General features: G+C 41.8%; 1 protein-coding gene and 1 pseudogene across 2 annotated transcripts in view; one reads left to right on the forward strand and one right to left on the reverse strand.

Annotated features, from left to right (window-relative positions):
• Positions 1-23,467, reverse strand: part of C1QTNF7 (C1q and TNF related 7) — an 85,837-nt gene that overhangs the window by 42,478 nt on the left and 19,892 nt on the right. Inside the window, exon 1 of one of the 2 annotated variants that reach the window (XM_045019144.1) lies at positions 7,313-7,538. The exons of the other annotated variant lie outside the window; for it this stretch is intronic. The gene's annotated coding sequence lies outside the window, so the exon portion shown is untranslated. Of the gene's footprint in view, positions 1-7,312; positions 7,539-23,467 lie in introns of those variants that run through there. 2 annotated transcript variants of the gene reach the window in all.
• On the forward strand, positions 12,123-12,361 carry LOC123372102 (annotated as a pseudogene).

A 23,467-nucleotide genomic window follows, 5' to 3' on the forward strand; every position in this document is an offset into this window, starting at 1 on the left:
CTCCATTCTTCACTGCTGTACTTACTTATTTATAAATATTTCTCGTCTGAGCACACTGCTTAGTAGCATAGCATAAATCTTAGCCACCAACACAGCTCCCTGTTGGACACTCCAAATTTACTCACTGTGGTTGTGGCATTGCTATTAACCACTAAACTGGTGTAGCCCAACATCCAGGGTTCTTCAGCAGCAGCAGCAGGGGGAACTACAAGTTGTTGACTACAAACTACTACATGGTATGAGAGCTCCCTGGTTCCTGCCAGGAAGCCCCCTCTGCCCTTCCAACAGAAAGTCTCAGCACTGACTGAAGCTGGGAGCATCAAGCAAGCAAGCAGAGAGGAGGCTGCTGGACTCCTATTCTGAATAATCCTATTCTGTGTTTCCTTATGGAATACAACTTTGTTCCTGGTGATTTGTCTCAGTGGGTCTGGTCTGGGATGAATACACATTAACACACAATGCAGAGCACACTGAGGAGCCTCAGGCTTGGTTTCCCAAAGTTGTGCAAAAAGCCACAAGGTTGGGTTGCCAACTTTCTGACCAAAAAAAATGAACACCTTTGCCCCGCCCCTTCTCTGAGGCCCTGCTCACTCTCCCCCACCCTCGCTCACTTGTTCATTTTCACTGGGCTGGGTAGGGTCCCGTTTTGACTGGTATTCGGATGAAAATGTTAAAATGTTGAAAAATCGTGAGTCAGGCTCACCAAAAATTGTAAGATTGGCTTTAAAATCATAAGATCATGTAAAACTAATAGATCTGGTGTTCTTTTCGCTTTCTTCTGTTTGAGCCTTTAGGGTGCACCGGGCTCACATTTTGAAGCTTTCTCCACAGCCAGGAGGGCTAGAAACTTACTTTTTCTTTAAGAATGAAGGCTGAAATCGTCACATATCCACTTGACTCCAGGAGCTTGGACTTTAAGGAAAAGAATAATTATCATAAGACCCATGACAAAATCATGAGAGTTGGCAACACTGCTATCTTGAACAACCTCATAGTGGAATGGTGAACGGGATGGGGGGTTACACTTGGAAAAAGTCAGTGACAAAAAACAGCTGGAATAATCATAGTGAAAAACAAACAAGGGAATATACTCCAACACTCCAGCCTGATTGCGCTGCTCAGTGCATGTACTATGAATCCCTGTGACAATTTACAAGATGAATCCTTATAAATGGAAAAAATCAGCTATGCTATGAAGTCCAAATCAAAATAACTACTCAACATTGGAAACACAGCTAATGGAATTAAGAGCTAAGAACATAAGAACATAAGACTATATGAAGAACATACTGGGTCAGACCAAAGGTCCATCCAGCCCAGTATCCTGTCACTGACAGTGACCAATGCCAGGTGTCCCAGAGGGAGTGAACCTAACAGGTAATGATCAACTGGGGAGGGATAGCTCAATGGTTTGAGCACTGGCCTGCTAAACCCAGGGTTGTGAGCTCAATCCTTGAGTGGGCCATTTAGGAAACAGAGATAAAAATCTGTCTGGGGATTGGTCCTGCTTTGAGCAGGGGGTTGGACTAGATGACCTCCTGAGGTCCCTTCCAACCCTGATATTCTAAGTGATCTCTCTCCTGCCATCCATCTCCACCCTCTGACAAACAGAGGCTAGAAACACCATTCCTTACCCATCCTGGCTAATAGCCATTAATGGACTTAACCTCTATGAATTTATCTAGTTCTCTTTTAAACCCTGTTATAGTCCTAGCCTTCACAACCTCCTCAGGCAAGGAGTTCCACAAGTTGACTGTGCGCTGTGTGAAGAACAACTTCCTTTTATTTGTTTTAATCCTGCTGCCCATTAATTTCATTTGGTGGCCCATAGTTCTTATATTATGGGAACAAATAAATAACTTTTCCTTATTCACTTTCTCCACACCACTCATGATTTTATATACCTCTGTCATATCCCCCCTTAGTCTCCTCTTTTCCAAGCTGAAAAGTCCTAGCCTCTTTAATCTCTCCTCATATGGGACTGACCTGTTCCAAACCCCTAATCATTTTAGTTGCCCTTCTCTGAACCTTTTCTAATGCCAGTGTATCTTTTTTGAGATGGTACTTTTATTCCTGTTAGTTTTCAGTTTGGGAGAGCTGCTGTGCTGTGAGGTTACACTAGTACATTATACCTTGTATCTGCTTATGCATGATTGTGGTAGGAACATGTGTCTGGCTTTTTGCTTATTTTTGAATGGTCGCAGCCTGCTTATTTTGCATTTAAATTCTTCTTCCCGCTTGTCTTATTTCTTCAGTTGGAAACAAAGTCTACTGTCCCTCACTACATACTAGCACTTGTTTTCAAAGTGTTCTTTTCTTTTCTTCAGTTATAGTTAAATGTTATAATTAGGTGTAGAAAAAATAGGGACAAAAGAGTGACAATATTTGAGACAACGCAAATTCTCAATGAGTAAACTGATTGTTTCTTGCTCAATCTCCCTCCCTCTTCCCCCACTCCCGCCTCCCGCCAGCATCCTAACAACACATGGCTGCTTTCCATGGTTTGTTTCAGTTTGGAAACTGAAGATGGAGCCATTAGATGCATCTGGTGTCCCTGTGGAGGTGATAGAAAACACTGGCAGCAATGTAGACAAGATGGTAGAAGCCATATGAAGCAAAAACTAGCCAAGCATGAAGTCTGCATTACCACGTGAACTTCAAGAGCCGTGCTGAACACCAACGCAAAAGATACTGATTCTCAAAACTACAGGGAAATGATGCACTGCTATAATATGTAATACAGAGACACTCTAGGAAAAAGACACTAATAATCTAGAAAATACTCCAGCACCGCAAGAAGGAAATACCTAAAACCTAGCCACAACAGAGGATAGCAGGCTTATCTGAAGGTGAAACTCTGTAAGGAGTTTTTAGCGTGATGTACATAGTGGCTTTGACTACACAAGCAAAGTTAATTAAAAGTTGGAAGAGTTCATGTGGCTAAATCCTACACTGAAAAGCTCCTTCTGAAGGCTGAGATACTAGATGGCCATTTTGCCCCTCCCATGGGAAAACCCACAGGAAGTGAAGTGCCACATAGTGAGCAGATTCATGGAACTCTTTGTAGACCTGGTGGGACTTTAATTGTCTTTCACACCAAGCTTGCAAACAAAATGGGCCTTTAGATTTATTAGAAGTTCAAAGTAATCCAAAATGAAACTGCAGAATTTGTCTGAGAGCCCTCAGTTGACTTGAGAGCACTAATAGGAGGCATCAGACTAGAGTGAGTGCAGAACAAATCTTGTCATAGCAGTATGGAGAAGTCAACAGGACTGCCTGTCACTCTGCCTACCACAGGGATCCCACTAACCACACCTCTCCCCAGCTGCTGTGATGCTATGTTGGGCCTCCACACTCCATCTGACAGCTTCTTCATGAGCCAAGATCCTCCAAAGACCATTAGATTCTGGGGGAGAATGTTTTGTATGATGACAACATTCACCATAGCAGAGAACGCTGGATGAATTTTGGGGGCATAATCTTCCCCAGAGGCAAACCCTCTGAATCCACTCCCTAAGAGAACAAAAGCAGATCCAAGATGCCCACCTGAAGTGCCATGCAAGTTACCCAGCTCTGCCTAGTTACCAAGCCCCCTGTCTCACTTCAAACAGGGCCCCGAAAATCAAGTGATAATGCTGACTCCCACTGAGGTTATTGGTAGTTCCAATGATGCTCAGAGCATGCTATACCTAGAGGAAGAATGATCCAATGGTTAGGGTGCTAGCTGGGGATTCAGAAGACCCAGATTCAAATCCCTATTCCCTCCAGGGAGTTTTTTGGCATAACAATTAGTCTTGCCTCAGTTCTCCCATCTGCAAACTCTGGGATGTTATAAGAATAGATACAATAAAGATTATGAGGTGCTCAAATACTACAGAAATGGGAGGGGGGTCATACACATACCTAAAATAGATACCTGTGCAGTAGGGCTCTACACGGTGATCAGAATTTTGACCTAATCTGTTAGAATGCCGACTGATGTGAAAGAAGCTTGGCACGCCCCCGAAAGTAGGTTAAGAGGATTTATTTAAAAGATCCTTTCTGTAAACAATGTTGCTGTCAGGTAGCAGAGTGCCACCTGGAATTTTTAGTGCATTACCATGTTCACAGCCTTTAAACAGTCACAATTTAAAAGAGAAAAGCATCCCAAAAGTCTCATATTTCAGCCAACTCTCTCCCACTTGGTATACAAATTCCTAACCCTTTGTGTCATCTAGTAATAATAGTCATTGTGGGCCATCAGGACGAAACCTACTTAGATCTGTTTTTATTTATATTTTTTTCCCTACAGTATCAGACACAAAATAGAACTTAATGCTTCCAAAAAAACCCAAAACCCCGCAGGACTTGCCACACTGGGAAAAGCCAACAGTTGGTCTAGGCCAGTACCCTGTCTGAGACAATGGCCAGTCCCAGCTGTTCAAGAGAAAGATGCAAAAATCCCTGCAGGAAGCAATTATCAGCAAGAGACAGTATCAGCTTTCTATTGTATGATGTCCTGATGGCATTGTAATTGAAAAATTCCAAACCATTAATCAGAATGAGGTTCTTATGCTCTAGCAGGTCAATACTAGTGCCTTCCATGCATATTAAATCCATGTTGGTAACAATTCTTATGTTATTTTTTATTAAAAAATATACTGTACATGTGCAATAATCTGTTCCTAAAATTAACTAATTCAGTTTTAAACAATATTCTCACGTCACAGGCTGTCTGCAGAGTTGCAAAAAAACCCCAACAACCCTGTTTAAGTCTGAAAGTGGGGGAAGAGTGGGAAGGAGAAAGGACTTCAGTGGGGCCAGGATCTCACCCGTATATTTCCAATTTATGTTCCAAAATCTATTTCTAGGCTAAGATCTTACATTCTCAGATTACTCACCGAGCAGATTTCATAGATACCACAGCTCTTGAAAATAAGGTTTTAGAGTAAAAATGCAAACATGTCTTAGGTATTGCCACAGGCAATGCATTATTTTGTCTAAGAAATTTTGCAGTGATGAAATTTCAGCCTTTTTACTACATATACATCAGAGTCAAAATTCAGTCTGCAGTTATACTGCTGAAACTCCACTCACTCCTCACTTTGCTTGCTTGCATTGACTAAGCTTGCACCAGACTCGTGCATCTGAAAACAGAATTTGGCACTCAGTTTCTAAATTGAAAATGTTACACACATTGAGTAATGGGGCAAAAATAGCCCACAACAAAACCTCTTAGATGACATGTGGTTTATGAGTTTGTGGGCTAGGAAATGACATCATGCACCCAGACATAGATGCTCTTCATTCACTGGATCAATTCTGTATGGTGAGTCCCTATACATTCCTGCTTATAAAAAAAATACACAGCAGAATATTTGAAGATGTTAAAAAAAATCCAAAGCTATAACCATCTGCTTATCATAGACATCTGCTGCATCAAAGTAATAGACTATGAAAGTTTCAGAAAGTTTTTCTGCTCAGAAGATGTATTTGCTGCCAAGAAACTAATAAAACACATGAACACACACAAATTCTGAAAATACAACCTATGTTCTGAGAGGAGTAACGTTTTTCTGACTAGGGATGAGTTGGCCACGAAACTGAGCAAGAAAGAAAAATAAAAGAATCTCATCTTCAAGTTGAACCTGAATGTTTTCTCACACTCAGAACATTTGTGAACATTTTCCGCTACTCCCTGAATGACTGAGACTTCTGTCTTTCCTGTGAATCTTCTGGCATCCCCACCTCTATCCAATAACTCCTTCTTATCCCTATAACCATCTAATATGCTACTGTTCCCACCCTGCTAGCTTTCTCACATTGAGCCGCATCCTGTTCCCACTGAAGTCAAAGAGAGTTTTACCTTCAACTTCAACTCTCCTCAGCTTTACCTTCAACCTCAGCTCTCCAGTAGACCCATCTATACATTTGGAGCCCTTATTCAAACCTCAGTGAAGTCAGAGTGTCTTTCCATTGACTTCAGTATTCTTTGGATCAGGCCCTTGTACTTCATCCCCATAACTTCCCTGTCTCTAAAAGCAAAGAAAAGTCATAGGGGGAGAGAGAGAGAGGAAACTAAGGTTTGTGGAAGGACTGGGAATGGCAACAAGCTCTTTGAAGCAAGGGCAATCTCTTTGCATCTGCAGAGCACTTTGTACAATGGGTCACTGTGGTAACATAAATGATAAATAATGATAACCAGTATCGCCAGGTGGGAAGATGCCAGATTTCCAGGGCCTTGTGCCTTTCAGAGTGTTGCAGGAATAGAGGGAGAGGCCTCTCTGAAGATACTGATAGATGGGCACTGGGAGGGAAGGAGAGATGAAAGTCGGAAGGACAGGGTGCTTTAGCAAAGCTGCGGGGAGTTGGGAGTCTGTTTGAGTGAGAGGAGACATCCTGAAGTTTTCGACAGGTTTCTGATGAACCACTGAACTTTTGACTTCACATAAAATTAAATCTGCCCTGCTTAATAAAGACATTTAGTTTTGGGAACCTTTGGACACAACAATGGTTCATCAGTCACACTTTGTACTATCTGCAGGTATGAAATCAGTACAAGAACAGGCCAGACCCTGCATATTGGCATATTGAAGTAAGTGGAATTTTGCCCCGAGTTAAGAATATGGAGGAACTGTGGGATCTGGCTCAATGTTAATAAAATATGTGACTGCACTATGCTGAATCTGGAAGCTGGAAGAGCAACAAAAAACATACCCCTCAAATGACTCCACAACAATGACTACTTCAGAACTTAAATACGAACAAGAAAAATGAGACGAGCTTTTATCAAGCATCCAAAAGTGTCTGATACGCCTTTTCATATTCTTTTTGCTGGTCAGTGCCCACCCAAACCTAATGGCTATAACATGTAAATCACACCAACAGCCCTTGTTCAATGTAGTTCATACAATGCTACTGGACTCTGACATTTCTGTGAACACTTGCTTTCTACTAATCACTCTTATTTACACAGGTTTTAAATGTTGCTGTCAGCTTCACATTTTCCTTGAAAACATGGTACAGAATCAAAGAAATGGAATCATTCTCCATTCAGATCACAAATGGAGAACAGAGCTCTCAGTGGACGTAAAAGAAAAGAGAGACTGATCAGCGTACAGTCTCTGCTCCTATCATAGTTCACATGCAATTCATTCTTAGAATAGGCAAGTTATTTATCATGCACACAGGCATGCATTATTCAGTGCAACACTGCCAGATAAAAACAGACATAACATAACCAAACCCATTTGAAATTTGGGTTGCTTGAGCATCTTTATGAGGCAAGAGAATAAAGAAAGTTTGCTTCAGAGAAATGAAGCCCTTTACTTACATGCCTTGCAAGAGCTTCCAGCAGCTGGAGTCTCTGAATTATAGTGAATGCAGATGTTGTGCTGTAAACCCCCTAACTTTGGCATTGAAGACTATACAGAACTCTCTGGTGCTTCACACTGATAAATAATTTCCTGATTCCCCTTTAAAAATATTCTCACATATGTTTTTTTTTTTCCAGGTTTTTTTTATCAGTGGTGCACACTGACAACAGAATGCAAAGCAGACAGTCTATCGGTTGTTACTGAGGAAAGAATTCCCTGCTGGCTGAATCAAAAAAAGAATCCTTGACCTTGGCAACTAGAATAAATCGACTATATCTGTTGGCCTTCTCCTCAGTGCATATTTGAGCAGTAACATAAGAATGAACAATTTTAGCATAGGAATTGTGGTATGACATTTTAAACATTGGTAAGTTATATGAACGCTACTTCCTGCAGAGACACACTGGGGTAACTGCATTGTGCATGTTTTCAGCTTTTATTGTGTTCACAAATGCAACAACCTTCTCTCTTTGATTTCACAAATACCCAAGCCCTAGGGTTTTCAGATTCTGCGCCTTCTATTTATTCTCATTAATATTCCTAAACAGGTTACTTTTGCTTTTCTGTTATAAACCTTGATTTTCTAAGAGTTTCAATATCTTAGCCAGTAAATGCATCCCAGACTAAAACGTGGCATTCATGATATCATACATAGCCTGGGAGCAAGCAGCCTTTTACAGATTTCTCCTTCCTCCAAAAATGACGTTTTTTTCCATTTTCTCTCTTTTTGTTTGTTTGCCATTTCAAAAATAGCTATAAACAACAAGACAAGCATTTGGAGCAAGTGCCAGTGGAGCAATGGTTAGACTGTATCAAGCAAAAGCCAATAATCCAGATCAAGGGAAGATATGCAAAAAATAATGGGCAAATGGTATTAAAACGTTCCAGGTCAGTTCCTCATTTTAAATATTAGTCTTTCAGTTGCCTGTTCAGTGAGATTTGCCTTCCAGTATACAATATAATATAAATAAAGGAGTAAGGAAAACATCATTTCTGTAATAGTAATTGTTTTTATAAGCAAGAATGTATTCTGACCCTCCCTTTATATCTTTACTGTCTGCTAATTCCTTTGGTGCGGAACAACACACCCGTTTTAGCCTCAATCCTACAAACCCTAACTCATGTTAATAATTCTTAAAGGTGAAACATGCCATTGAAGTTGTTCTTGTAGCCACTGATTTTCTTTATTTTCATTCACTGTGTTTGGTATGTTTGATTCTTAAAGTGACCCCTCTGGTGATAGTTTATCCAAGAGCAAGATGAGGTCACATCAGAATCTTTCTTCATCCTTGACATTAGAGGCATCATCCCCTTTGATGTGAGAAGAGATGTCTCTTTATGTTAGCATTCTGATATCTTGTTTCACATAGCTACCACTCTGGTAGGGCACATAAGTAGAAGAGATGATATAGCAATGAAGCTTATAGGATAAATGTATTTGGTTGCAAAGTACCTGGTACATTTTTTATATACACACCAAAAAAAAAATCACAAGAAGAACATTAAACTATAAAATTATTATACATAACATTTATTCATCTTTTCAGGGTTTGGGAAAAATCAATCCAAATGACAATTCTCATCTAAAAGTAGAAGGCAGAACTCCTGCATTCACTGTACTGTAGAACTGATCAAAAAAGGAAAAACAGTTTGACAAAGATTTTAAAAAATGTTAACAAAACTTTTTCCAATGTTGAAATGTTTGTTTTTTGGTGTTTTCCACCTTTTCATGTTACCAGTGAATACAACAGAATTAATGATACCCCAGGGTCTTTCCGACCACTTCTTTTCCCTTTTGATGCTCTGTAACTTTTCCAGAGTTGAGGAAGTTTTGATAAACTACAGAATAGCAAAAGAAAATAAATGAAAAAAGAAAGAACAGCTGGTCCTCATTTATTCTACTGTATTCAGTGGCAAAAAAGAGAAAGGGGAAAAGCAAAAACAAAACCTCAAATTTCAAAACATCAACATTTCAAAATTTCTGGGTTTAATGAAAAAACAGAATTTTTTAAAGAAACGGAAAGCTTTTTATGGACATTTCCAGTTTCAGAAAAAGATCATGTTTTGTTGAGAAAAAAATTAAAATGAAAAATTACAAGGAGCTCAATTGTCCAGTACCTGACATGACTTTAATGTTGTCAAAGGGTCTCCACAACTTTCTAAACATTTTAAATTTGGATTGTCGTGGTCTTCTTTGAAGTTCAGTCATGGTCTCTTTTTTATTTGTAAACTTTATTGAAGACATTAAAACACAGGCACAACTTCAAAGCCTGGTTTATTTGTAATTGAAATTCCTTTTCCAGTTGTAGCTGGCTATTGAACAATGATATATTGAGTTGAATGAGAGAAGAGTTCTCACTCCCCAATGTAGTTTCCATTTATATCCACTTCCTCTCTTAAACTGTGTAAATTTTGAGTTTTAAGAGTCTCCTCATTTCAACCCTTCCTCTTTCATCGCTTTCCAGTGCTTCTCTCTTTCTCTTCTTATCTGCCTACTGGTTTTAAAAAGCAAAATGCAATAAGTCACTGAATGTATGTGTTGAAATACAAGTATATTTAAAACTGTTGGCTTTTTAGGCTAATCAATACTTCTTAAGCTAGGAGGTTACTTTAAAACTGGCATGGATACAAATAACTATCTCAACACAGGAAAATCATCTCAGATGGTCCTGGGTTCAAGTCGCCCAGTAAGAAGTGGGCTTATACCCAGCAGTGGCACCACAGTGCTGCACTAGAGGGATGAGACAAACAAACCACTGTCCTTTTCACCCTTTTCCATTGACTACTGAGGTAGAAATTGAAGGGCCATGTTTTCAAATGGTGTAAATCAGCCTAATTCCTTTGAGATAAATACAGTCACACCAGCTAAGAATCTGACCCAAAGGTCCTCTGGCACTTTTCAAGAAGAGTAGATGATAAACGTAATACTCCTGATACCCTTATTGCCTCACAGGGCAAGTCTTTGTATTGCCAAACCTGTGACACTTCCCAAGTCCTGGGGTAATTCCATTACTTATCAATTCATCATCCATGCCTTCATTAACTCTCACAGGGACTATTGCAAATCCTCTCTCAGTGTGCTCCCACCCCGCATCTCCATTCTCGACACTCCAGTTATATTGCCTATCCTGCTGTCTTCCTTCTTAGACATACAACGAAGTACACCACCATCATCCCTAGCCTCAAATTACTCCGCTGGTTGCCATTCATTTCAGGATCCAGTTCAAAGGTTCCTACCTTGTTTTTCACTTTTCATGGGCTAGCCCTACACTACCTAATGGATCTTGTTTCAGATCTCCCCTTCACTCCCCTAGCTCTGCTCTCACTCCTCTCAGCCCCTTCACCTAGTCTTGCCACTGCTAGTGCAAGAGCCTTCTCTTCTGCAGCTCCTGACATCTAGAACAGTCTTCCTGAGTCACTCTGCCTAGACTCTTCCTCTTTATTAAGGTCTGGTCTACACTAGAAAGTGAGGTTGATCCAGATATGTCATTCAGGAGTGTGAAAGATCCACACTCCTGAACATTGCAGTTAAGATGACCTAAACCCTGGAGTAGATAGCACTAGGCTGACAGAAGAATTCTTCCGTTGACCTAGCTACCACCGCTCAGGGCAGAGAACCTCTCCCGTCAGCCTAGGTAGTGTTGAAACTTAAGTGCTACACAATCCCTCAGTCATCAGCAAACATATCTTTTCTACCTTGTTCATGCATTTTAATTTAACTGTGCTATTATTTTTCATTCAGCTTCATAGCTGTATTTTTATTTACTTTTAGTATGTAGAGTGTTTGAGCTGTAGTTTGCATGAACAATGTTAAACAAAACAGGACTGCTTACGAATTCAGGTTTCAAGAACTGGCCCTAATGTTGTAGTACGCTGGCTTTTACATCCAGTGAAGTTTGTGTGCTAGTACTGAGTGCCAATTGCTTGTTTAAACAGTCGCTGCACTAGCACTTATCCAATACCTTGTAAAGCACTTTGAGAGTCTCAGAATAAAGCACTATTGAAAACCAAATCCGATTCTGTTCTATAATTACATTTTCAACCAGTTTCAGAGCCAGCTAGCCCAAGTGTGCTTCTATTGCTAATCCAAGGATTCTGCTTTAAGTAAAGAGAAATGATTTAGTGTGCAGTGCACCTTGAGCACATGTGCACATGCTGTTAGTTTGTTCCCAGTAATCAAGTCCGCATCATCCATAACACAGCTGTGTAAGCTGGAAAAAGCATTCTGCAGGCTTTGTTTTGTACTATCATTGTACGTGATTGTCTCACTGCAGGAGCAGTATGCTGTGTTGTTGTAGCCATGTCGGTCCCAGGGTATTAGAGAGACATGGTGGGTGAGGTAATATCTTTTATTGGACCAACTTCTGTTGGTGAGAGAGACAAGCTTTCGGGCTTACACAGAGCTCTTCTTCAGGTCTGGGTAGGAGCAGTAGACAGTAGTCTGCATGTTATTGCTAGATTTAAAGTGACAACTGTTTTACCAAGTATTATATGTGCATTCACAGATGTGTCAGGATTGCAGGCGGGTTCTTACAGCTACAGTATTTTTGGTTGTCCTCTGGTAACACTGTGAGGACTCTAGAGACCATTGGCCAAATATTCAGAAGTGAAGCAAAGTCTGAATGAAAGGAAGAAAAATGCACTGAAGTACAGCAGGGCTGGGGGAAGGCATCCTCAACCTCACAGTTACTGCAGGGCCCAGAATGTGCAGAGTTGTCACATAGGCATTTTCCATAGCTTAGAGCCTTAGGGTCCCCCATACAGGTTATGACTTGGCTTTTCAGCTGAGTGAAATTGTGCCACTTCTACTGGAATCTGGTCTTATATAGGCTCAAAACCTTGCTCAGGATTTGGCTGTCTCTTAGTATCTGATATTTATAGAGGAAAACAAAACAACACCTTTTATTAAATGGATTTTTGAAACAGGGAGCTGGAATAGGAGCTTGCTCCATCCACTCCATGCATCAACCTGGTATTGCAGTGCTTCCAGGAAAGGTGCACCTCCCATCTGGGAGAATAGTCTGGTTAAAAGAAAGTGAAAAAAATTGTTGTGTTACTTTCTTGTTTGTAATGTTAATATATTTCTTCTTATTGTGGGTTAGTGATTTGTATTTTGTTCTTAGTGGAGTCGCTGGGGTGGGGTGGGGGCTGCTTTTCTTAATTTTACTTTACTGTTGTTTATAGCCCATTAAAGTGACTCTTTTCTTAGTCTGTTCTATGTAGGTGCTCCCACTGCTCTCATTAGTGTACCTTCCAAAAGTGTGTGGTTTGGATCAGTCTTTCATCTGTGTCATCTTGAGAAAATGTCACTGTTTTAGCTTAGGGAATAGTCTCTGTAAATGTTTTCCCCAGATTAAGAATAGTTTATAGGAGCAGAAGAGGAGGAAGGTTTGAAATACTTTCCTCATGGACTGTATTTTCTAAATCGACAACCAACCCTAAATTCTCAATTACTGAAGGACAATCTTCACTCATTGCTATATTTCCACATCCAACTCGCTGTATAACTTTTAATGAGTGATGTACCCAATTACTTTGGATGGTAATATCTAAACTGTATTCTTAAATTTATTCACCTAAATTTGGATTATTGCTGATTATGCACTATATGTATCTTATGACTTTAAAAAACAAACTTTGTATTTGTGGATAATCTAAGCACTATATCCAGATCTACAGACACACTTTTCTTAACCTGTGTACTATATAATTTTTTAACATTAGCTTTAATAAAAAAATTTAAATCTGATATTTATAGAGGAAAATAAAACAAAACTTTTCATTACTCTCTCTCATTCATGTTGACCACTTGAGTAAACAAAGTATAAAAGGTGCTCAAATGATAATCAGCAGTGCCTTTTCTAGAAGCTCTATTTCTGAGCCCTGGTCTACACTATAAACTTATGTTGATATAACTTCATTGCTCAGCAGTCTGGATTTTCCACAGCCCTGAGCACATAGTTATACCAACCTCACTGCTGGTGTAGACAGTGCTATGTCAACGGGAAGGTTTTTCTCATCAACATAGCTACCGCCTCTTAGGGTATGTCTACACTACAGGATTATTCCGATTTTACAGAAACTGGTTTTTTAAAACAGATTGTATAAAGTCGAGTGCACGCGGCCACACTAAGCACATTAATTCGGCGGTGTGTGTCCATGTACCGAGGCTAGCGTCGATTTCCGGAGCGTTGCACTCTGGGTAGTTATCCTGTAGCTATCCCATAGTTCCCGCAGTCTCCCCCGCCAATTGGAATTCTGGGTTGAGATCCCAATGCATGATGGTGCAAAAACAGTGTCGCGGGTGATTCTGGGTAAATGTCGTCACTCAATCCTTCCTCCATGAAAGTAACGGCAGACAATCATTTCGCACCCTTTTTCCCCTGGATTGCCCTGGCAGACGCCATAGCATGGCAATCATGGAGCCTGTTTTGTCTTTTGTCACTGTCACCGTATGTACTGGATGCTGCTGACAGAGGCGGTACTGCAGTGCTACATAGCAGCATTCATTTGCCTTTGCAAGGTAGCAGAGATGGTTACCATCCCTATTGCACCATCTGCCATTGTAAATTGGCGATGAGATGATGGTTATCAGTCATTTTGCACCGTTTGCAATTGGAAATTGGCAATGACGGTTATCAATCCTTTTGTACCGTCTGCTGCTGTCATGGGTGCTCCTGGCTGGCCTCGCTGAGGTCGGCCGGGGGCACATGGACAAAAATGGGAATGACTCCCCGGGTCATTCCCTTCCTTATGTTTTGTCTAAAAATAGAGTCAGTCCTGCCTAGAATATGGGGCAAGTGTACTAGAGGACCAGAGAGCACAGCCGCTTCGTGTCATAGCCCCAGAGATCCCACAGAAATGATGAGCTGCATGCCATTCTAGGGGGTGCCCCTGCAACAACCCCACCCGTTGCTTCCCTCCTCCCCCAACCCTCCTCGGCTACCGTGCAGTGTCCCTCCATTTGTGTGATGAAGTAATGAAGAATGCAGGAATAAGAAAAATTGACTTTTTAGCGAGATAAAATGAGGGGGAGGCAGCCTCCAGCTGCTATGATAGTCCAGGCAGGACATTAAAGGGTGCGGGGGAGAGGAGCGCAGCCTCCCACTGCTATGATAGTCCAGGGAGTACAGAATCTTTTCTTTAGACATGAAAGGGGGGGGGGGCTGATGGAGCTCAGCCTCCAGCTGCTATGATGAGGACGGTTACCAAGCATTTTGTACCATATGCCGGGAATGACCAGGAGTCATTCGCATTTTTACCCAGGCGCTTCTGGCCGAACTCACCGAGGCCAGCCAGGAGCACTCACGGGATGATGAGGACGGTTTTCCACCATTTTGCACCATCTGCCATCAGGAAAGGAAGAGGAGGGGATGCTGCTCTTCAGTGCCGCAGCACCGCTTCTACCAGCAGCATGCAGTAGACATACGGTGACATTGAAAAAAGGCAAGAAATGATTTTTTTCCCCTTTTCTTTCACGGGGGGGAGGGGGGTAAATTGATGAGATATACCCTGAACCACCACGGACAATATTTTTGACCCTTCAGGCGTTGGGAGCTCAGCCAAGAATGCAAATGCTTTTCGGAGACTGTGGGGACTGTGGGATAGCTGGAGTCCTCAGTCCCCCCTCCCTCCCTCCATGAGCGTCCATTTGATTCTTTGGCTTTCTGTTACGCTTGTCACGCAGCACTGTGCTGAGTCCCTGCTGTGGCCTCTGTCTATCATAGCCTGGAGATTTTTTCAAATGCTTTGTCATTTTGTCTTCTGTTACGGAGCTCTGATAGAACAGATTTGTCTCCCCATACAGCGATCAGATCCAGTATCTCCCGTACGGTCCATGCTGGAGCTCTTTTTGGATTTGGGACTGCATCACCACTCGTGCTGATCAGAGCTCCACGCTGGGCAAACAGGAAATGAAATTCAAAAGTTTGCGGGGCTTTTCCTGTCAACCTGGCCAGAGCATCTGAGTTCAGATTATTTTCCAGAGCGGTCACAATGGTGCACTGTGGGATACCGCCCAGAGGCCAATCCCGTCGAATTGTGGCCACACTAACCCTAATCTGACATGGCAATACTGATTTCAGCGCTACTCCCCTCGTTGGGGAGGAGTACAGAAATTGGTTTAAAGAGCCCTTTATATCGATATAAATGCTTTGTTGTGTGGACGGGTGCAGGGTTAATTCAGTTTAACACTGCTAAATTTGGTTAAAATGTGTAGTGTAGACCAGGCCTTTAGGGAAGTGGATTACTTATGCCGATGGGAGCGTAGGTAGCATCTCCACTAAGTGCTAATGCTGCACTGCTGCAGCACTTTGAAATAATGAGCCTTGCACATAGGTTTCTGTAATAACCAGACTTCTTATCCTTTTTAAATTCTTTTCATTTTAGAATATACAAGCTCTATTTTTGTTCAGATATACATATCAAGTTTGACTTGGATGAAAGGGTAGTTTAAGGTTTGTGCTGGCTGCTATTGTCTTGACGCATTCCCTAATTGCAATGTTAAATGCTGATGAAATGTTAAACACTTGAAATAACAGTTTTAGTGACTGACTCATTTGTTGTAAAGAAAACACATTATCTTTCAGTACCAACAATTCATTATCAAATTTGAAACTGGAGTATCATGTTTTGTGGTGCAAATGGAATACTTCAAAGATGAATTGACCATTATGGAAAGATACAAACAATTGCCTTGGAGGAAGAATTCTGGCACGCTATCAAGCTTCTGTTACACACACAGAACTCCAAGTGATTTCAGTAGGACTTTAGGCATGCCAGAAATGTAGGATCAGGGTCTATGAGACTAGTATGTGACCAGGTGCCTACATGGGCCACAATGAGAATGCCACACTCAGGGCAGACTGCAAGAAATAGGGCAGACAATCCCCAAAACTAGTGATTTATTCTATAATTAAATTCACAAAGCCAGTAACAAAAGAGCTTTTGTAGTTCCACGCTGGTTAACAAGAAGCCAAAGACAGTCCTCTTTAGCCATTCCAGTCGCTGGCTCCCATCTAGACAACCAAGTCTAGTATAGTGTGAGGTTACTGAAAACCTGATTCACCATATTTAAGGTTCACCAATCCCAAAGGATCAGACACTTATCTCCAGGTCAATATGAATCTCAGATCTTACCCAAGTATCACATTGTCAGTCACTCCTCAATAACTAAATCTAAGATTTATCAAAAAAAAGGAAGAAGAAAGAAGAGCGTTATAAATGGTTAAGTATCAGAGGGGTAGCCGTGTTAGTCTGGTTCTGTAGAAGCAGCAAAGAATCCTGTGGCACCTTATAGACTAACAGACGTTTTGCAGCATGAGCTTTCGTGGGTGAATACTGCTTGCATCCGAAGAAGTGGGTATTCACCCACGAAAGCTCATGCTGCAAAACGTCTGTTAGTCTATAAGGTGCCACAGGATTCTTTGCTGTTTCTACAGAACCAGACTAACACGGCTACCCCTCTGATAAATGGTTAAGAGATCAATACAAATACAGATGTGTGTAAAGTCCATAGGTCAGTTTCATAGCAGAGATGGTCAGGCTGCTGATTTGTAAAAAGTCTTTCTAGAATCAATTCAAAGGGTTATAGTCCACTAGGCAGTTCAGGTGTAGCATCTGTTAGAGTCTTCCCCTGAGAATTCCAGGGTAATCCAGGTATCTACCTGAAGACCTCAGTCCTATGGCTTAAACCGTTCCTGTTAAAGTTTAAACAGAGCTGAGAGGAAAGGACCAGGCTTCTCTTTTATAGCTCTTCTAGCCTGCTGACAAGCCTCCTTACAGAAATTGTCATACCAGGGCTTTCCTCCAAGGAGGAATAGGCCATGCAGATAGCTTACAGGCCATTGCTTTGATGTTAATCTTCTATTTCCTACGGACACACAGGTAAACTGGCTACACTTATTTACATAAGGCAATTTATTGGTCCTCCATTCTAACAGAGATAGTTAAACTGAAAACAATGTAGATACAATTATTAGTTTCCTGCAATATGTCACATCTTTGATTTTAAGGTTAACTGGACATAGACACATACATAATATAAGGCAATTAAGACTTGAAATGGAATTAGCATCTAAAAGCTAATTGGGTTCCATTGATACACTTCTAACAAGATACAGGTAAAAAGACAAATACACTTTGCAACTATGCTCTGATTCTTATCAATACAAAGTGAATGAGTTGGAGATTGCTAGCCTAATTAACATTTCTTTGATACCTATTTCATATGTGGATTGTCTTGATTACAATTGTATTGTCTCTTGTTAAGTTGTTGTTGGCTGGTCTGTCAGTGTAACAGCGATGTATAATTTGTATCATAAAACAAAGTATGGTTGCTATTTCTGATAATAGTTGCAAAATATTACAGTGTGGAAAATAAAAGTTATTATGTTTGTGAAATGATGTGTGAGGCTAAACATACGATATAGTGTGTAGAGGTCAATTTGAAATGGGCAGATATTGTGCAAGCTAAAAAAAGTTTGGGCTCAGAAGGGAAATAACAACTAGAGGTGGAATTTTCAAAAGCAAGGCACCATGGCCGCCTACAATTGCATGTAGCCAACCTCCGACTGCTAGTAGCAAACATCACCAATGGCTGATGATGGGACTCGAGATGGGGAGGGCTATAAGTTGCTATAGAAAATTCTTTCCCAGGTGTATGGCTGGTGGGTCTTGCCAACATGGTCAGGGTCCAAGTAATCACCATATTTGGGGTTGGGGAGGAATTTTCCCCTGGGCCAGATTGGCAGAGACCCTGGGGTTTTTTTTGCCTTTCTCTGCAACATGGGGCCGGGGTCACTTGCAGGTTTAAACTAGAGTTAATGGTGGATTTTCTGTGACTTGAAGTCTTTTAGGCCTTTTAGCCTTTTACTTGAGGACTTCAGTAACTCAGCCAGAGGTTAGGGGTCTATTACAGGTGTGTGTGGGCAAGGTAGGTTCTGTGATCTGCAATGTGCAGGAGGTCAGACTAGATGATCACAGTGGTCCCTTCTGGCCTTAGAGTCTAGAAGTCTAAGGCACTTTTGAAAATCCCATCCTATAATTTATCTTTAATGGTGCACCTACAACAGTATGGTACACTATAAGGTAGAAACAATAGAAACTGTGAGGTATGGTTTCATTGTCACAGGTGGTGACTGAGCCAGTAATACTGACACATTTATTCCCATGGATGTAAGAATACATGGGAGGGAAGTGTCATTTGAAAAGTATGTTTCTTAGTATTATACAATTGTTATGTTTTACAAAAAATTTGGCCTTTAGGTACATGTATGCTCCCCATTAGCATAGTATCTGAACATATATCTATCCTCACAACACACATTGAGGCAGGGAAGTGCTGCTATTATCCCCTTTTACAGGTGAGGAATGGAGGAACAGAGAGACTAAATTACTTATCCAAGATGACACCGGCAGTCTGTGGCAGAGTAAGCAATTGAACCCAGGTCTCGAAAGTCTCAGGCTAGCATCCTAGCCACTGAGGCGATCTTCATCTCCTAAATGCAGTTGTGTACTTGAGATGCGGATAGCTAGATTGCAAGTTACCCTATTTCTATCATTCATCATTTCTGAGGAGAAAAATAGCCACTTGTAAGATACTAGCATTGGAACAGGTTCCAGAGCTGAAACCTAAAAGGGAAAAAATGAAGATACTTGCAGCATTCACTCAGACTGCACTATGTGCTGCTAATTATGCTGTTGCTGTACACATGCCAGGCAGCTGGATTATGGATCACTCCTTGAATGATTCCTTTTAAAATACTGCCTTTCTAACCAACTGAAAAAATCAATTAATAAAAAATGGTGGAGGGGAAAACATGAAAGATCACAATCAATTGCATTTGATAGTGAGAATCAATGTTATAGTTACCCCAAAATTGCATTAAGGTAAATGTCACTAGCTAGCTTAGCTTGCGGCTCTGGAATAGTAAATGCAAGACATCTGGATTCTATTTTTGTTTTCAAATTCAAACTGTAACTGAAAAAGCAGATCCTGTGAAGCAATGAAGGACAAAGCAAAGACGACAAGACAGTCTACAGAGCTAAAATCTTAGCCTCCTAATACAGTTAGTGCCAATGGGTATGTCCAGACTACTCACTGTATCAGCGGGTAGCGATCGATTTATCAGAGATCGAGACGCGATATATCGATCCCCGAATGTGCTTCCTGTCGACTCCGGAACTCCACCAGAGTGAGCAGCGGTAGCGGAGTCAACAGGGGAGCTGCGGCCATCGATCCCGCGCAGTGAGGATGGGAGGTAAGTCGGAATAAGATACATCGACTTCAGCTACTGTATTCCCGTAGCTGAAGTTGCGTATCTTACATCAACCCCCCCGCCGTAGACCAGGCCTTATTAGATGCATGACCCTGGTACTCTGGCCTCACTGTTTAGCTTCTACTGAGCGACAGTATTTTGTGCTCTAGCCAAGACCTACAAATGATGTGGAACAAGACAATCAGCTCACTGGGGCAAAAACACAGGGGGAAAGAAAAAAAACTACAGCCCTGCTTAGAGGACCAGCCCTGGCTCACGTTGCCTCACATGACACTCCAGTTTGGTTTTCTTTTTTCACACCCCTGTAGAAGACCAGTAAGATAAAGCACCATCTTGAAAATGTGCCAGAATGTGTCCTCTTAGGTGGGCCAGGCTAAGTATTTCCAGGCTGACGCAGTGCCTCACTGTATTTTATTGACATTTGTTCAAATGCTGTTTTAATGGATGAATTAGTGAATAAGGGGCTGGGTCTGTGTGGCCTCACATTCATAGTGGTGCCTGAAATTACACTTCAGTGCAAAATAATTTTCTTCTGAATAAAGCCAGGCCAATATGGCTCTTTAAAATATATAGTACACAATGAACTGTCTCTTCAATTTCTCACTCTCTAAAATCAAAGGCCAGATCTTCAGCTGGCATAAATTGGCACAGCTCCATAGACTGTGGAGGTATGCTGATCTATACCAACTGAGTATGTGGCCCACAGTGTACCATGGCATTTACATTCTCTTTTTTATCATGTGGGCACCGTCAGAATACTGCCCACAACCTGACAACTACTCTAGTTACAGATCAACATCAAAGACAGTGTTTAGGCTCCATATCATGGCCACATGTGCTTTTAATATTTGGTTTTAAATGGTTCATTGAACAAAACAATTTCACCCACATGTACCAATAAAACTAATCTTAAAAACTAAAACTATGTACCAATAAAATATGTATGAATGGCCTGATTCTGCCCTTTGAAAAGTGGTCAGGGCTTCCTACTATGAGCTAGGAAAACCCATTTAAGGTAGGAATGCTTAGTGTCTTGGATGTAAAAATACTCACATGGATGAGCTATGAGCAGGCTTTAAGCCAGAAGAGCTGCCCTTCCCCCCACTAAGGGTTTTTTCTTCTCCCAGTCAACAGACGCAGATTTCAGTTACTACTGAGCAAAGCTGAGCAGGCTCCTTGGGAATTGGAGAATGAGCATGTTTTACCTTGGTAATCTGCTTTCCATTGAATAACTAATGCAACTGAAGAGTCTACCTCAAAACATGGCATCTTCATTTTATCTCTCGATAGATAGATAAGCACCTATTCCAGGTATAACACCAACAGACCCCAGTTGTCAGCAGGTGGGATTGAACCTGGGACCTCTGGAGCTAAATGCATGAGCCTCTACAGCATGAGCTAAAAACCATATGGCTGTTAGCTAAGGCTGTAGCAGACTCATTAATCGCTATGTGGTCATGGTGCCACTACATGGGACAAAGCACCACACTCAGGAGGTGTGTGGGTTACACAGGTTCTAGGCAACTTTTGCAAAGATTACAAATACAACCACAGAGAAGATAAAATCAGCAACACTAAAAGGTAACCAGACAGAAATAAAAATATTAATCCAAACAATACCCAGCTCAGCCACAAATACCAGTGTCACAGTTCCACAGGATTGGTGCTATGCCCCAGCTTTTAAACACTCTTTTCAAGGAAGCTTTTTCACTGTGCCAGGATCACAAAGGATCTCAATCTTCCTTCAGGATAGGCCATCCAGCCACACCACCTCTGAGAGAGTGCCTATGGCTTCAGGTCTCCTGCTTCACACTGTGAGCTCTGCCCAGCAAGTCCAACTAAGATAGACTCCTAGTCAGAGACTTTTACATTCTTCAGGGACTAATGCACCTCAGTGAGGATTTGCAGTGACACCAGGCAGCAACATCAAAACAACAGGGTTTATTAGTCAACCGGAACACAGCATTGGAAGTCCTTAAGTTTGCACAGAGAAAGGTTAAGACAGACCATCTGGCTAAGCCACAGCAATCCACCAGCCAAGCTGCTGTGAACTTCATTTCAGGCTCTATCTTTCTCTGATCCTTTGTCAGTGCCATGTGAGAGAAGCCAGCCTCTTCATCCCCTGCTTGTCATCTCTCTGTCCTTTGGTCTTGAGCTGGCATCTGCTCAGCTTCTCAGCTGAGAAATGGGGGGAAACCTCCTTCCTCTTAGTCATTGATTGTTAGGTGTCAATTATCTGATCATTGGGGTTTCCCTGGTCTCTGTGGGATACTGCACTGATATGGATCACTTTCAGCAGGTTCCAGCCAGTTCCTTAATGACCCATTATATATAAATCTATCCATGCAGTTTTGGTCACCCCATCTCAAAAAAGATATTTTAGAAATGGAATGGTACAGAAAAGGACAACAAAGATCATTAGGGGCATGGAACAGCTTCCATCTGAGAAGGGTTAGAAAGACTGGGACTGCTCAGCTCAGACAAGAAACAAGTAAGGGGGGATATAATAGAGAGCTATAAAATCATGAATGGTATGGAGAAAATGAGTAGGGAAATGTTATTTACCCCTTCACATAACACAAGAAGAGAAGGTTACTCTGTGCAGTAACTGAGGTTTTTTGAGATGTGTGTCCCTATGGGTGATCCATTGTAGGTGCAGCAGTGCCCCCTGTGCAAGGGATTGGAGATCTTCACCAGCAGTGTCCGTAGGACCACACACGTGCACCTCCCCGCTCTCGCAAGACGTATATATAGCACTGTGCGGTCCGACTGGCCCCTGCTTCCTTCTCTGCCGCAGAGCTTATCTTTCAGCTCCGAAGCCCAGGGGAAGAGGGCAGGTAATGGTGCACACATAGGGACACACATCTTGAAGAACCTCAGTTACTGCACAGGGTGAGTAACTTTCTCTTCTTTTTCGAGTGATGTCCCCAGGGGTGCTCCATTGCAGGTGACTAGAAAGAAGTGCCCCTAATTGGAAGCCTGGGGCTTCGAAGCAGCATTTACTGCAGACGATAGGACAAAGTGTCCTAGGAGAGTATCAGCTGCAGCATCAGGAGTGATGGGGGAAAGTGTCCACTGATGCCCATGTGGCTGCTTTGCAAATGTCAGCAATGGGGACATGATTAAGAAAAGCAATGGAGGTGGAGAGACAGCGGGTGGAATGTGCTCTAATTCCAATAGGAGGTTGTCAATTGTGTAATTGGTAGGACAAATGTATACACTGCGAGATCTAAAATTAAAATTAAATTAAAATACTTGGAAAGGCATTGCTTAGAGATGGCTGTGCCCTTGGATCTTTCAGCCACTGAAAGGAATAATCGTGGCAATTTTCTGAAAGGTTTAATTCTGCCCAGGTAGAAAGCTAATTGTTGGCTGATGTCCAGGGTGTGCAGAACTGTCTCCTGTTGACTGCCATGAGGCTTCAGAAAGAAGCAAGAAAGGTGGATAGGTTGATTGAGATGGAAAGGGGATGGTTTCTTGGGTAAAAATTTAGGATGTGGATGTAGCGTAACTTTGTCTTTATGAAAGTGTGTATACGGGGGAGAGGCCATAAAGGCCCCAATTTCGTCAACCCATTGGGCAGAGGTTATAAGTGAACAGAGGATCATGTTGCCATAGATTCTAGTCTAGTAAGGGAGTATAGGATGAGGCCATGGTCCCAGGCCAGAGTTGGGTCCTGTATGTGAGGGTAAAGATTTTGGAGGCCCTTCAGGAACCGTTTCATGAGTGGGTGTGTGAGGACGGAGTGGCTGTCTATGTGGCAGTGGAAGGTCATGATGGCTGCCAAATGCACCCAGATGGAACTGGTGGTTAATCCCAATTGTTTAAGGTGTA

The sequence above is a fragment of the Mauremys mutica genome, chromosome 5 (assembly GCF_020497125.1).
Source record: "Mauremys mutica isolate MM-2020 ecotype Southern chromosome 5, ASM2049712v1, whole genome shotgun sequence".
Taxonomy (NCBI): domain Eukaryota; kingdom Metazoa; phylum Chordata; order Testudines; family Geoemydidae; genus Mauremys; species Mauremys mutica.